This window comes from Apis florea, unplaced genomic scaffold (genome assembly GCF_048593485.1).
Source record: "Apis florea isolate Af1SG1 unplaced genomic scaffold, ASM4859348v1 contig_3496_pilon, whole genome shotgun sequence".
Lineage (NCBI taxonomy): Eukaryota > Metazoa > Arthropoda > Insecta > Hymenoptera > Apidae > Apis > Apis florea.
Genome location: NW_028256773.1, coordinates 5,492,325 through 5,506,430, shown reverse-complemented (window position 1 = coordinate 5,506,430; position 14,106 = coordinate 5,492,325). Strand labels below are relative to the sequence as shown.

The window sequence follows — 14,106 nt, the reverse complement described above, 5'->3', positions numbered from 1 at the left end:
CTCTTTCGTTTCCAACAAACCTTTCGTCACCCTTCACGCCCTCAAATTTCTAAGGTTCCGGTAACCAACGAGCGACAAGTGAATTAGCAGAACGGTGAAAACGTGTCTGTTAGACTAACAGCTGATAATTCGACCGGCTTTGCACGGGTTAAATAGGGGCCAATTTGACTGGATGCAGAGAATTCACGTTGGAATAGACGTTAATTTTCCTTTTACACTGAATGGAGGACACGTGAGTACGCGATAAATGATACAAAATCGTGTGAGAATCGGAAACGAAGATTATCTTCCGGTTTAACGAGTACTCTCTATTTTATTTCGGTAATTTTTAAAATTTTATCTTTATTTCCTCGATCCGCTGTGTTTTAGTATCGCGTGAGGGCGACACCAGCGCCATACAGTGGTATTCTAACCAATATATATTTCTCTATTCTTCGAACGTTCGAATTGAATTGCATTTTTTTCAATAAAAAAAAAAAATAATAGAAATGTATTTTATTACAATTAAATGTGTTCAATAAAAATTATTAAAATTAAGAGTGGAAACTCTTATACACGTTATGATGGCTCTTTTGTATTCATCACAGCGTTTAAAATAAATATTTCAAAAACGAAAGAGCGCCATCAGAAAAAAAAGAAAAAGGATTGAAAAGGCACAATCAACTTTTTCGTAATTATTCAAAAAATTTCTAAAATGGCCGATGAAAATACCGATTTCGTAAAATACTCTCCCCTACCGTGACAAAGGAATATTTACACGTTAAATGGAAGGTACATAAAAGCTTTTGCGGGAAATGGACATTTTCTGAATTTTCCAACTCGCAAAGTAACGGGGCAGAAGAGGAAATCGCGAAAATAAGTGATAAAAATTTTCCACTTCTCTCTACGTTCGATAATTAGCGTTTACTTTCGCCACTTCTTCACGTCGAGCGTGTTTCGAGGAAAGCGAAATCGTACCGATTTATCTTCCCTTTACGCTCGCCTCGCGTAGCGTTTCCTTCTTTATCGACCCCCCATTTGATCTTCACGTCTCCACCACGTGACCATCCTGTTCCAATATACGACAAAAGTGTATCGGTATTATTCCAACCGCCATATGATTCGAGAAATATTTCGTAAAAAATTTGAGATATTCGAAACTTGAAAAAAATAAATATACAAATATACGGTGTGTAAAATATAAAATAACAATAATTTTATTTTACTTCTTTTTACGTTCTACAAAAAAAAAAAAAAGATTCTAGATATTTACTAGATCTAGTAACTGCAGTGCATGAAAAATAGTGATCTTTTTCAACAAATCAAAAAGAAACTAAGATAACAAAGATTTTGATATAATTAATATTTTATTTCAGAAACTATCGTTGAACGAAATAGAAATTTACGATTTAATTATTAAAAAAATTTGGAAACTGGTTTTGGAAGGAAGAAACTCGCGCAACGGTTTCAAGGAAAAATCTGAAGTTAACGCGCACAGGCGGATCATAGATCAGCTTTTAAGGCTGGATGCGTTTTAAATTCCAGTGGCCAAACTTTCTGAATTATCGCACTCTTGAACTTCGAAACTATTCAAACCTCTCAGAAGGTGGAGGAAAACCTCCCCCCCCCCCCTCTTATAAACCCCCGCAATTCTCTCAACTTTCAAATTTTCACGGGATTCTCCCGGTGGTGGAGATTTGAAGCAGGATCGATGGAAAAATCGGCAATTCGATTAATCGAAAATGCAAAATTTCTCTTTTGAATATTTAACTCGAGTCGAATATATGCTCGAGTTAAATTCTGAATAAATTTCATCATGCGCGATCGATACATTTCGTTCGACTTCGAGGGAAACGATCGGAAAATTTACCCACCAAAATGCTCTCTCTCTCTCTCTCTCTCTCTCTCTCTCTCTCTCTCTCTCTCTCTCTCTCTCTCTCTCTCTCTCTCTCTCTCTCTCTCTCTCTCTCTCTCTCTCTCTCTCTCTCTCTCTCTCTCTCTCTCTCTCTCTCTCTCTCTCTCTCTCTCTCTCTCTCCCTCTCTCTCCCTCTCCCTCCCCCTCTCCCTCCCCCTCCCCCTCCCCCTCTCTCTCTCTAAAAGAAACACATCGTCCAAGGGGAAAATGGATTTTAAATTTTTAAAAGAACGAAGGAGGGATCGTGTCGTGCATTCGTTCGCCCGGCCACGCAACGAACAATGCAATTACTGATTGCAGCGTGCCAGCCAATTAGAGGAGGAAGGGTGCGATTTTCTTGGCTCGGTGTTTCGATAAAGGGACACGAGAAGATTATCATTTTGAGAAGAGGACCGGTCCTTGATGAACTGTAAATGCGAGAATTTTCCATTTTTTCTCTCTGCAATATTTCACTTTCACTTCAACTCGTTGGTGTGTTTCTAGAGAAGGTAAGAGCTAGTAAATCGACATTCCTTTCTCGTATCAATTTTTTTTTTATTCGATGTATAAATATTTTAATTCCAGTAATTTTGAAATTTCAAAAAACCAGAGGAAAAATTTAATATTGTCGTTCTTAAGAAGAAGAAGAAGAAGAAGAATATAATAATAAAGCATTATAATGTATTGTTTCTTCTTTCGCGTATCTCAAACCTCGAAATTTTCTAATTTCCTTCTCTCGAGAGAAAAATTCATTTGATTAATTAAGCGGCCACTTTAGTTTTCAAGAAACTCAACGCTTCTTGCGAGATACAAAAAAAAGAGAGAGAGAGAGAGAGAGAGAGAGCCTCTCCGTTATCGTCCTCCATCGAAATGCTAGGAATTAAAATTCCTAAAACGAAGATGACCTGGATCCGTTTTCGAAGCGGGCGCGCTCATCTGCATTTCAAGCGCGGGCTAATTCGACATTTCTTTTTTTTTTTCCCTATCCGCCCATTGGACGAACGAACGAATTTCTTAAGCGTTACGTTACGTTCTGTAATTCCGTTGCCTCGAAAGTATTAATCTCGTTCTGGCTGCGATCTTATTTGACATATCGAAGGGGGATCAAAGCGAGTATCGTCGATTTGTATTTCGCGGCGAAATTAACATGCAAAATGAGGAGGATTTGAAAAAAATGTCTGCTTTCTCTTAACTGTGCGCAATATCATAACTATGTTTGTGTACATTATTGTATAGTAGAGTAGAAGAAAGTATACTTCTATAAAATTTAACTTCAAATTTATTTTTTCAAATTTCTTATTGAAAATATATCGCGTAAATTTTCCTTTATGACACTTGTACACTCATACTGCTACTATATATACCGCGCACGGATAACTTAGTCAGTCATCGAAAATATAAAATAAGCAATGAAATGATGCAATAATTGTAATAATTATAAATATCACAGATATATCGTTTGTAGTATTAATTTACGAATAATAATAAGAAAATGATTTCATTGTATGTCGTGTAAAAAATCGTTTTTTGTTCCTCTCGAGCCACCACACGAATTACAATCGATGGCGGCGCTGCGATCGAACGAAAAAAAACCGAAGGGAGGGAAAATATAAGTGGGGGAAAGGAATCAAACTACATCGAAAATAACTGTAACGAACAATTTTTTCGAAGACAATTTTTCGCGAGTTGATTGCGCGAAATTTTATTCACGTTTGCGCCGCACAAAAAACGTGGCGAGAACGAGGTTGACAATGATGGATACCGTTTCCCGTTTTGTTCCCACACGGCATCGCCACGATCTAATAATTGCGCAATCTGGTGGATTTAGGTACAAGTTCGTGCTGTCTTATTGATAAAGTAGAAGCAATTTCAATTTTTTTCTCCAAGTAAGTATTTTTTATTTGTTTGGACGATCGTTTTGAAATAAAGCTTAAAATTGTTATTGTTATAAAGAAAAAAAATTAAACGCGTACAATTTACGTGTACGTAATTATATTTTAAATGTATAATTAAAAAAAGAAGTTTTTTCTTTAAATTACGTATAACAATAATCGGAGTTATAATAATTCAATCGAGGTATCGTTTAATAATTACAAAAGGTTGAAAAATAAAATCGTATTATCGGTTGTCATTGATACCCGAAATATTCGACTTATACGCAGTCGCGTATCGAACGCGGAACGAAACGGACGTGTTTCGCTCTTCGCGAGAATATTATTTAATATTATTTAAATTGATTATTGTAACTAATTATACATATTGTATATTATTTATAATGTCAGTTATGCATCATGGAAACTAATTATTAATTGTTGTAAAAAGTATAAAAGATATATATCGTGAAAGAACGATATCGATTGAAATTATTAATTTTTTAATATTCGAATCATATCGAGGAATTATCAAGTTGCAAATGTCCTTTGTGAAATTTCATGAGGAGGGGAATTCTCTTTGGAAAAATTATTATAATATTTATAGGCGAAGCTGTGCTTCCCAATAAGGCGGAAAAGCATCGTCACGATTAAAACTTTTCCCATTTATTACAGCCGGGGTCAAACGTAGCCAGCTATTAACCGAAAAGCGGGCTAACTTTTTTTTTCGTAGATTTCGACGACGGATAAAACGACGATTTTATTTTCGAGTCGTTTATTTTAATTCCAGTTTTTCGAAATATACGATTAAGTGAAATACGAATATATCGATATAATTTGAGCAGATACGTGCGTGATATGGGAATTAAATAGGTATTGCATTGTGTATTTGTTATGCGAGTGATGGGTTTAAGTCGCTTCCAACATTTGTTTGAACCATCGATTTAAACCCATCACTCGACTCGATATATCTGCAACGTGTTTCGATATTTGTAGCCTAGTTTTAATCGTGATAGATTGAATTAATAGAAAAAAACGTTTTAAATACACTTTCGATTTTTATCACTCGTAATAATTATTTGCAACGAAGCTTCATTCTCGAATGTACTTATATGCGTCGTAGTAATAGTAGCGTAGAATCGATACGATGAATCGTCGAGTGAAAAATTATACAAGTACAGCGGAAGGGTGGAATATCTTTCGAATCTTTTTCAAATCTATTATATTCGTCACGCTTTGTTTTAATTCGTACAACGTGCGCCATTGTTTCCATTAAGTGTTTCCAGTAATTGTCTTCTGCATCTTCCCTTTCACGATTGAAATGAAGGTATTGCGAATTCGTTACTCTGCGTATCCACTTTTGAAATATAATTTCGATAAAGTAACGAGAAGAGAAATATATTCGTAATAAATGATTCCAGTATAGTTGATCGAAGTGAAATAACTGTACATTCTTAGAAATCTTTGATAAAGATTTACTCGATAATAATTGATTAAAAATACACTCCCCTCCCCAGAAAGAAATACAAATTACAAAACCATAGCAAACAACAACCAAAGAACAACTAATTGAAAATACAAAATACGATTCTCCCTTAAAAAAGAAATACAAATCTCGAATTACAAAGGATAATTAATTAAAAATACAAAATTTTCCCTCTCTATCTCTATCAGAGAATTTCTTTCTAGAAGAACTCGTCTGAAATCGTCTCCACGAGGAGAAAGTAACCGAAGAAACCGAAGAGGCGAACGATTCGTCAATTTTAAGGAAGTGGGAGGTGAAAAGACGCCAATGGAAACGCCTGTGACGAATGCGCCCCCTACTCCGACACACACGTGTTCCCGTGTCAAGCTTGCACGACGGGGCAATTAAGCGCGATTCAAGCTCGAAGAAAGTGCAACCGCCACGAAATCGTCGAGCTCTTCAATTTGCGCTTAACGATCCACGAATAATGGTAACAGCCGACGACTCCCCCTCTGTAATTAATGGTCGCGCAGGTGAATCGATCGAAGGGATCGAACGAAAGAGGAGGAAGCCGCCATTTTTTTTTCCCTCTCTTTTTTTCGATCTATTCTGCGCAATCGCGCGTCCAACGATTGGGATTGTTTTCCCTGGATAATTGGGGGAAAAATCAAACGGAATTAAAAGGATTAATTTTACATTGTGTATTTCATTGTTGGGGATAACTTTACGTTTCACTATTTTTATGTATTTTTATATATAATTGTTACTCGATTCCTCGATTTTAACGGATTATTACGCTCATCCTTTCGAATATTGCGAGTAATTACACAATTATTTTCGCATTCGGAATATCATTATCGAATAATTTCGAAACGATTAAAAAGAAAAACTTGTGGAGCAAATCTTTCGAAAGATTTTCAAAGCATCTCGAAAGTACACGAGGTATGAAAAAAAGATATAGTAATTTTATTTTTCTCTTTTCCACTAGGCTGGTTGGTGTCCAGAAAAATGGCGTGCGTCAGACCAACTGTTTCCTTCGTGTTGCTGCGACGAAACTCTCGAGATTTACGCTATACTTTTTCCACAAATTGCGTTTAAAAGAAAAAAACTTACTCGATCCAATCGTTCTCGCTAACGTCGCCGTTATATCCATATTTACAAAAATTCCTTTCCACCCGTGAATTTAATCGAGGCAACGAAAAAAAAAAAAAAAAAAAAGATCGCCACGATCTAATTCCACAATTTTAAGAGAAACACACTAGAAAAAAAAAAAACGTACAAATAATTGCGAATAAACTTGGCCCTTCGGCGGTAAATTCGATCTAATACTCGGTCTCGCTTTTAAAACTTTTAATGCGAGGGGAAACGTTATCGTCGTTCCTCGCCATGGAGGCGAAGGGGGAGGGACTTGTAAATTTCTTTCCCCGCCCACCGTGTTTCGAAAATTGTTCTAGATGTGGGAGGGGAAGGGTGGAGGTGAAATAATTCTTCCTTTTTTTTTTTTTTTTTTTTTTTTGGAAATTTTATCTTCGAACGAACGAAGCGCGAAACTTAAGAGAGAGATAGAGAGATTGGTTGGAGGAATTTCGAAACACTTGGTCGCTGAAAATCTGCTTAAAAACTGCTCGACGAACGTTGTTATTGGGTTAATTAAGTTCGATTAATCCCTTTACGGATGTAAGTCGAATTATAATATGATATTAAAGTTTTGATCAAAGAGTTATTCGTGCTCGTTCTATTCAACTTATTTTAACTTAATTCGATAAGTTTGCAGCGGACTCTCGAGCTTATTAAACGTGATAGAAAGCAAGATATAATTTAACGCGAATAAATTGAATATATCTTTCGCGCGATACAAAAATAAAATTTTCGATTTTTACATTATTAATCTCAAATGTTTGATTGATAAAATAATATCATCGAAAAAATTGAACCGAATAAATTTCAATTTATTCTCGATATAAAATAACCATTCGTTCTATCACATTTTAGCATTTTACGAATCGATGGTAAATTTATATATTCGAAATATTTACGAAAAATTGAAATAATAGAATTTGAATTTAAAAACACACGTTAATTCCTTGAACAAAAGAAGAAAAAAAAAAAAAGTGAAAAATTGCTAAATTTTAATCTTTTTTTAATATATAACTCGATCCATTGCTTCACAGAGAAACGAACTTGATCCGATAACGAGGAATTTCGAGGATAATTCGGGTGGAAGAATCAAATTATCGAAACGAGTGGAAATGTAAGAACGGATCCTCGACCGTTTATTACGCATAAAAGTAACGTGTGTGGAAACAGATTAATCATTTCTAGACACTGTCTTTGCAGGCGTGAAATCGATTCGAAGATTCGAAATGTTCTACGCCGTTGTTTGCTTATAGTTATTTATCTCTGGAAACTCTCTGAACAGAGGATAATTCGGGAACAATTCGGGAAAACTGATGCCTGTTTGGTTGGCAAAATCATGTTAAAGGATCTGGTTACGTGGAAATTTATGAGACGTCGAAAGGGAGGAGGAGGAGGAGGAGGTTGTGATCTCCACAGATGAGCCACGCGAGCACATTGTGTCCAACGCGGTGAAATTTATCAGGTATGTTGTCGGGGATATGAGACGGCGAAATAGTTGCAGAATAGACTCTGATCGTTTGAAATTTCCACCAAATTGCATATCGCTTCTGTTTTACACGTTTTACACAAGTTCGATTGTCGGATACAAGTTTAAAAGTCACAATATTATTTCAGTTCTGAATTGCAAAATCAGAATTTGAAGTTTCAAAAAGTTTCCGACTAAAAATTTAAGCCCTCGAGAATAACAGTTTTAAACGAAAGTTTTAAAGATTAAAATTCCAATATTCAAAGCTAATTACAAGAATAATACAAACTTTTGTTAAGCTCAAATTTCAAAATTTAATTCCCAATTTAAAACAAAACGCACGAACGTTCGAAACGATACGCGAGAAATAATCGTGGCAAATTTGACAATAAGATCCACCGAAACATAGCGTTAAAGCAAGCAACTCAAACGCGCACAATCCTCGTTGTAAAATGTTCACGCAGGATTTACGGCCGCGGACGATTAACGCGTCTCACCCCCCGGGTGGGTAAAATAATTGGCCGATAGCGAACGTAGGCGTTGCTTGTCTAGGCGTATTTTTACTTCGGTCCACGAGACGTCTCGACGAGATTAATGGCGTGTACGAAACACAGACGCGGATCATTAATTTCCCTCCCCCAACGTAAAAAGAAAGGGAACAAAAGTCAACGAGGTTCACCCCTTTTCCTACTCCGGCAATTAAAAGGGACCGCAAACCCGTAACTCAACGTATTATCTCTATGGATCTCCTCCTCGCGTATCTTTTCCGTCCCGCGTTGACACGGCCACAAATAACGAAACGAATCGCACCCTCGAACGTGCTAATTCGCCATTTTAATCGGTTTAATTCGTCTTGCGCGATTTTCCAATGGCCACGTTTAATCACACGATATTTGAGCATTCAATTTTGCGGATTTCGCGAAGAATTTTCGTTTGAAATTTTGTTTCTCTTCTTTTTTTTTTTTTTTTTCCTTTTTGTTGGTTCGTTAGTTGTTGCTGCATCTGAAGAAGAGAAGGTTGGAAAGGTGATGCTTAATTCTAACGATTTAAATTTTTAAAAAATCGTTGATAAATTGCGAATTTACCAGATAAGAGATTTAAACTAAGAAATTAGGAGAAATTTTATATGAGAGTATAGAAATATTGAATTAAAGATACAAGGTTCACAACAATAAGGGAATAAAATGAAATACGTAAATTAAATTAAAAAGATTATCGTTGCTACAAACTTTGACAACTACGATCCAAAAACGATCCAAATTTTCATATCGTGTATGCACAATATAAACCAATATTACAGATCACCAGAAAATATCCAGCAGGAAAACGAATACCCGTTTCCCAACTCCATTGAATCTTGAAAATATACAATATAAGAGAAGTATCTCGATCTTCGATATTCGAACAGTGCACTCCACGCATTCCTCAACAACGTCCAATGCTCCCATTCAACCGGCTAAAAACACCATTTGTACCTCAAGAACGCGATACACTTTTCCAGCAAACTTCAAACTTTTACGAAAATGAACACCCATTTTTAAACTTTATCCAGTCGCAAAGATTACCAGGGGACCTCCATCTTCGATCGATATTCCATCAACGATACATCGAACGTAACCTATATCCAACGAGATTTTAAATTCTCATCGCGTGCCGGAGACGTCTTCTGATCGTCGTAAAAATGGATCGTGCCATCCATTAAAAACGATATTCGACTTAAGACTCCCTTATTGTCAGCCTTTGGTGATGGAAGCCGAAAGCATTTCGTAAAATGTCGAGGTTTGGCCATCGATCCTCGATATGGGCCATATCTGTCCCATTACCTTGCGAACTGCGACGATTCAACGAAATCTGTGGAGGTGATATCCTCCACGCGATTCGGCGTAAAGTAAAACTGTGATAAAACTATATATAGTAGGCCATCTATGATGTCGAATGGAACTTGGAAATTTAGTTCTTTGTAAGTTGCTATGGGACGTAGATGTCGTTCCAGTAGCAACGGTTAAGCTAGGTAATTTTATTTACTCGGTTATAGCCAGTGGTACGATTGACAAGTCAACGGATGCGTCGAGAAGGATTTTGTGATTCAACGAGCACGTTTCCATAAAGAATGAACTTTTGTGAAGTGTGTTATGCGATAAATGTAGTTTTCTGTACAATGTACATGTATTTTATTTTAATATTAGTTCATTTACAATTGATTATTAAGAGCATGAATTTCGTTTTATTTAAAAGTCCTTGTTGCAAATCGAAAGATGAAGAAGATAAGTGTCGGAAAAAAATACGTTACGTTAAAATGTTGTCAATATTTTACATGATTTAATTTGATCTTTTTATAGGAGATATATTGTACGAAATTAAACGAGAGTATTGTGTAATTCAAAAGGATGTAGTCCGTGCTACAGTGGATTGTTTGATAAAAAATATATTTGATGAAGTTCCATTCACCAAAGACTTTATTAAAGAAGAAGTTTCTAAATTGCTTTTATGAAATTCGTTAACTTCCTTTGTAACATCTTAGGAAAAGAGGAACTTTTATATTGCACTACTCGATTTTTCTTTTTCACAGAAAAAAAGAGCAAAAATCCTTTTATCCTTGATTACAAATTCCGGCTGTTTATTAATACCTGTGCATATGAAATTAATGCATTCAAGTCGTCGAATCGTTGTACAAGAAATTTCAAATTTGAAACTATATAAATAATATTATATGGATATCTCTGATGAAATTCAAGCGTGAGTAAAACGACGAAATATAAAATTATTTTATTTTCAAAAATAAAAAACTTCCATTCTAATTCACTGTTGTCGAGTCGATCATAAACCCTCTAATCTCTCTGGTCGCGTGCTAATTTCCATTTAATCAGGAATAAAGCTCGACAAAGAAAATTGAAACATTACGGTAATTGATGCACGATAAAGCGAATCGACCACGTCAGATCGCTGAACCATTTTTAATTCGACGTCAACGTTGAACATCGGACAAAATTTAAACGAATGGATCACGACAAGGTAATAAGTCAATTCGAGAAATTGGAAAGGTAAATGGAGATCAAGTTATGTTATTTTAATACAAAGTTCACCCTAATGTAATTATAATGAGAACATTTTTATTATCGTTTGACATTCTTCTTTTATATGATCAGTCATGCTAATTGTTACACTGTTGCAGTTGCAGTAATTGTACATGTACATGATCGAACTTTTATGATTATTGTAAATACACGTATATTATACATATCGATGTGTGTAATTATAAGTTTTGTGATGGAATGAGGATTTTTTGGTGCACAAGAAACATACGATATTTCAAAAGAACGAGTTTTAATAATCGGTTTGCAGACATTATACCACTTTCTCTCCGCTGCATGCGGTCTGCATACGTGGCTAGGAGAACTGTCCACGTAGAAAGTGAAAACAAGCATGCACGCAACTCGCCTACGAAACATTACAGTTTGAATTGTATTCGTAAAAGCTTCCGTGAGAATTATATAACGATTGCGTGCATTGATAAATGCGACGAATTTGAAGTTATTTCATTTTGACATAAAAATTGTCTCAAACTTTTTTTTTGTTTAATATATAATACCTTTTGATTTATTCGTTATTGAATTATATATTTATTATATTTCGAAATAACGTCGAGCAAAGGTTAAAACTTGTCTGAAATTGATTTCTCTTAACGAACTAGAAATCCTTGGTTACGGTTACCAGGGACTTACGGATCTATTGGCTGTGATTTTTATCGACTGACAACCGTAGAGAAAGGACGGATGGAAGACGGAAGATCCAGTTGAAGGAAGGAGACTTGTCCAGCGGAAACGATTTCTAACCAGATTTAATAGGCATCCTCCCTCCCCCTTTTTGGTCAATTTACGTTATTGAATAATTAATACAATTCTGAAGCATAAAAAGAAGAAAGAATAAATTTTTAATTTATATCAATTTGATTAATTATAACAAAAAATATCGTACGATTACGTAGAAAGAAATAATAATTTGGACATATGTTTAACAAATTTCCACCAGATTTTACCAGATTTTGATGGATGCAGTCGATTTAGGTAAGAGCTAAGTAAAATTTCTTCTAAGTGAAAACTTTCTACTAGACTCGAGAACTTTTAGAATTACTTTACGCTTCCAAGTTTTCGATTTCATTTTTAACTTCTGTGTTTTAAAATTCTCATCTTTCGATAAATTGCCTAAGAGAGGAGGGATTCTTCGATTAAAACCTGTTGATTTTTTTTGTATTTTTCACTTTTTCACGCGGATAATAATAAATTCAATAACCGTACTAAAGTCAGTTATGCGCTTAGTCATATTGAAATGTAATTTTTATAATCTTTTTTTTTTTTTTTTTTTTAAATAGTATAAGAGAGAAAAAAGGCTGAAATAAATACAAGAATTGACTCAAACTGAACATGGAATAACGATGATAATAATATTGACCAAAATTCAAAATTCTGTTTGAATTTTCACATTTTGAATGAAAAAAAAAATGGATCTAGAAAAAAAAATATAACAAATATTGAATAATAATAATTCCAAAGTGTACACTTATGGAATAATACACTTTAATCCTCTCAAAATTCTTTTTACAGAAAACCATTCTCTTGGATCAATACCCAAGAATTGTGGATTCAAATTGTATACTTGTGGAATAGCGAAAAATACTGAAAATTAATCCTAATAATAATATTGATCAGAGTTCTGTTTAAATTTTCCAAACATAAAAAGGAACAGTGAGTGAGAAAGAGTGGATCTAGAAAAAAAAAAGGAAGTATATAATAAACGTTTCAAAGTGTACACTTATGAAATAGTATACGTATTTTACCTTATATTGAACTTTAATCCTCTCAGAGTTCTCTTTACATCGCATACAGAAAAGGGCGATGAATGGAAGAGAGTAATTCAAAATAAACTCGATCATCAAGATTAATTACCTCGACCAAATCAAATTTTACTTTACCCAATATTCCAATATAAGACACGTGTATATAAGAAAGAATATTCCTTCGACGAATAATTTATTTTTATCGTATCATCGCAAAACGAAAACGATAGCTTCTCGAGAGACATTCGAAATAATAACGTTGCCATTTATCACTGAGGAGCATCATTAATGCTCGATTTAATGGCAAACAATGTTCCCGATGGATGCGATCGATCGATTTACACGATCGCTGGTATGCGGAACGCGAGTATTACAATTACGACTGAACATCGTTCCCCGCCTAATAACTCTTCGTTACGATCTAGGCTGCGATAGGCTAATTTTTTCGTCCGAGCATCACGCTGATTGGTCCTCCGTGTAAATTAGTTAGTTTTTCACTCGATCCGCGGCGCTTCGATCGTGGCAATTTTTGAATACATCCTTGTTTCCTTTCTTCCTTCCTTTCTTTCTTCGACTTGCAATTCTCTTGAGAAAGAGGATTAAGATTTTAATTTTCCAAGAGTTGCAAGTACATTTGAGATAGGATTATTCGAGAGAAGGATTGAAAATTACTCTGGAAAATATATTTGCATTTGTTAATTTCGAAAATTAAGACAGACAAATAGACTATTTCTAATTTCGAAACTCGATTAACAAATTGTGATAAAAAGTTTAACGGCATTTAGATAATGAAAATTACCATTTTTACGTACGTTATAAATATTTAAAAATATGTTAATCAAACGCGACGACGAGATCCGGGGCCATAAATTAAACCGAATGAAAAGGGTTTAAAGAACTTGCGCAATCGTGTTCCAACCACCCCGCAAACATATTCCAACCGGCATTCTTCCCATTCCATTCCATTCCATCTTGGCCAGATCCATTACACCGCCGGTACAACGAACCTTGCCCACAAAGGGAAACAGAGTACAGACAAACGGGCTTAGGTCGGCAGAAACCGCCACGGCAACATGCGACGACACACTGAGTCATCGCATTTTTACCAATCGCTCCTCCGAAATCCAATGAATATCACGTAAGAATTTTCTCGAAAGCTTAGCGTTCGCGTTACATCGCTCGAAAGAAGAATCGCCATTTTTTTCTCGAGGGATCTTTGAAGAAGATTTTTGGAGAAGAGAAATTCAATTCAATTTTCCAAGCATCGTCGTTGGATCGATAATCGCTATAAGGCGAGTTTTTGGAATTTTGGAAAACGAAGGCAAGATACTACGTCTTGAAAAGAGATTAATTAGAAATAATTAATAAGATAGGTTTCACTGTTCGTCACTTCGTTGTTATCTGCAAATCAAAATTAAAATTCCAAGAGGCAAAATTCCTATCACGATCGGAACAGACTGT

The 14,106-nt window shown here is 35.2% G+C and overlaps 1 protein-coding gene and 1 long non-coding RNA gene across 13 annotated transcripts in view; one reads left to right on the top strand and one right to left on the bottom strand.

Moving 5' to 3' along the window:
* Positions 1–14,106, bottom strand: part of LOC147656818 (furin-like) — a 292,983-nt gene that overhangs the window by 152,097 nt on the left and 126,780 nt on the right. The gene's annotated exons all lie outside the window — the stretch shown is intronic.
* LOC147656821 (uncharacterized) lies at positions 9,849–12,614 on the top strand. The gene is made up of 3 exons (XR_015293698.1): positions 9,849–10,852; positions 10,984–11,875; positions 12,181–12,614. It is a non-coding gene; the product is annotated as an uncharacterized LOC147656821 (long non-coding RNA).